Source organism: Tachysurus fulvidraco, chromosome 13 (genome assembly GCF_022655615.1).
Source record: "Tachysurus fulvidraco isolate hzauxx_2018 chromosome 13, HZAU_PFXX_2.0, whole genome shotgun sequence".
In the NCBI taxonomy this organism is placed as follows: domain Eukaryota; kingdom Metazoa; phylum Chordata; class Actinopteri; order Siluriformes; family Bagridae; genus Tachysurus; species Tachysurus fulvidraco.
In genome coordinates this window covers 552,815-555,314 of record NC_062530.1, presented here as the reverse complement: position 1 = coordinate 555,314, position 2,500 = coordinate 552,815, and the positions used below count along the sequence as shown (strand labels likewise).

Below are 2,500 nucleotides of genomic sequence, written 5' to 3'. Positions count from 1 at the left end.
GTAAACTGCTCTGTCCTGAAGATGTGAGACACAGAGCTCACACTGGAGACTCCTTCAGTACATCCTACACACACAAACACACACATCAGTGTGTGTGTGCACATTCTTCTGAATGAGCTGTTACCATAGAAACAACAACATATAAGGTTGAGTGCATTACAATAAACCTGTGATTATAGAAATGAACAAACTCCATAAGCTCAGCAGTGTTGGTATTTTATCCGTCTATATAGGAGGCCAGTGTGGTGACTTTCTCCCACATTCCAGGCATTGTCTGTGTGTGTGTGTGTGTGTTTGTGTGTGTGTCTGCGTGAGAGTGTATGTTTAGTTTGGCATTGTTCTACCATGTTGATCTATTCTATCTGTCTTCACTTCGCGATAATCCTTTGGTTCCTCTTGTGCCCAAACTTCCTTCAATTGTTCACTCCTAATGAGAATAAGAAAGGAAATCACACCAGCTCTCTCTCTCTCTTCTCTCTCTCTTCTCTCTCTCTCTCACTCACTCACTCACTCACTCTCTCCTTTTTTCTCTCTTTTTTCATTCCTATAAAATCACACCTTCTCTTCTCCACACAGCTCCAGATCGACAATCCTGAAGCTCTGAGAACCAGAGACTGTAGGAGGAGAACACCAGACAAGCCAGGCAGGTGAAGAGGCTCGACACACTTCTCCTGAAGGTACTGTTACTACATGTGTGTGTTATGTGTTTTCGATCCTACACAGAAGTCTTCATGGTTTCCAATCCATTACAGGACAGACCTGTGAGAACCTGCAGATGTGTTCGAGATGTGTTCAGATGTGTATAAAGTATAAAGTACGAAGCTTTTACATGTTCTCCAACAGAGGGACTAGATAGGAATATACAGTAAACAACTGTAAAAACATGTTTAAAATAAAGTACAGAAATATCTTGTGTAGTATAAATGAATCCATAATTCAGTACGTTTGCATGACAATGGAGACAGCTGACACCTGAGCTGAAGGTTCAGGCTCTTATTCAGGAACCGCAAAGTACAGTAGTACCACAAAAGAGGTTCTTATGGAACCCTGGGTTTATGTGTTCCGCAGAACCATCAGTGAGAACCAAAGCTTTATGTTTTAATGAGAATATTTCTGTAATGCAGTTTTAATGTGTAATGTGAAATTAGTGCCATTACTTTTGGAGTTTTATCTAAATGTAGATAACACCGCGAGATGTTCTGATATGACGTGTTTATGAACGACAGATTTTTAGAAAAGATCAAAGAGTTGTTTCAATCTGAAACTAGATTTGTAAAGTTCATCGCGACAAACTTTGATGTCGGCTTTGACGATGCAAGTATTCGCAAAGGCCGGTGCTTTTTGGAGGCGAGTGGTCATAAGGGTCAGTGTTACTTTTGGAAGCAAGTACTGTAGACAGAAAGCTAGGGTGCCAAAACATTTGGAGGTAAGTGGAGACGAGCATGTGATGTCATCCCCACAATGGGCTGGGTGTTTTAATATATCACATGTCCATGTTGTGCTAATTATTTTTTTTCATGTGACGTCACGTGACGTGACCAGAATACACGTGAGGAAGTTCCCTTCATTGTTCTGAGTGTTTTGATATGTCACATGTCCATGTTGTAAAAAGTTTTTTGATTTTGCATATTTGGGGGCGGGGCTGTGGGACAACCGAAAGGCCACCAATTTAAACCTTTGTTCAGAGTCTCACCCTAAAGGAGCCGAGTTTGGTGTAGAGAGTTCGAAAGCTCGCCGAGTTATAAACCTCCAAAGTTTATAATGGGAGTCTATGGGAAAAAAGGCCATTTTGAGACCCGGTACCGGAAGTACCGGTACTCGGATCGCTTAGAAAAGTCATAACAACAAACTTCAGACCAGGTTCCACAACATATCTGAATTTGGTGCATGTGGCTCGAAAGCTCTAGGAGGAGTTACTGTTGGTAAATTTTTGTCTAAGTTTAAACAGGAAAAAAGAATGTTGGCTTCTACAAAGCGACATAAAGAAGTCATCTGTTGTACAGTCCAAAAGGCTGTGAGTTTTAATCCCATCGCTAATAAACTGCTGTGTTTGGGTTCTTGAGTAAAACTCTTCAGTGATCAGTGTCAGGTTTTAACACAGCAGGTATAAATGTTTTATAATAACTGTTCAGGAATGGCTGGGACTATTCCCTACCTGGCCACTAGGGGGACATTCTGGCAGTTTATACGTCTTGTGTTGTGTCATATGTCTTTTGTTTTTGTGTATGACCTGTGTTAGCCCCGCCCTTTCCTTCATCCGTTCTGGCCTCTGAGTGCTTGTTTCCTGTTCCTTGTGTTTTTAACCCCTTGGTATTTTTTCCCTTAATAAACCCCTTTTACATTATCACTGCTTTTGGGCCTTTTTCTCTAAGGCACCTGACATTTAGATATCATTAAGATGTCAGAAGTTACAGAACCTTACTAATAAACCTGATGGCAGGAAATTACACTAACATTCACAGGAACGTATTAATGTGTGATTTAACGTATAAATAATTAC

General features: G+C 40.7%; 1 protein-coding gene across 1 annotated transcript in view; it reads left to right on the top strand.

Moving 5' to 3' along the window:
* Positions 1–528: 528 nt before the first annotated feature.
* Positions 529–2,500, top strand: part of vwf (von Willebrand factor) — a 37,159-nt gene continuing 35,187 nt past the window's right edge. The window contains exon 1 of the mRNA XM_047822520.1: positions 529–677. The gene's annotated coding sequence lies outside the window, so the exon portion shown is untranslated. The remainder of the gene's footprint in view (positions 678–2,500) is intronic.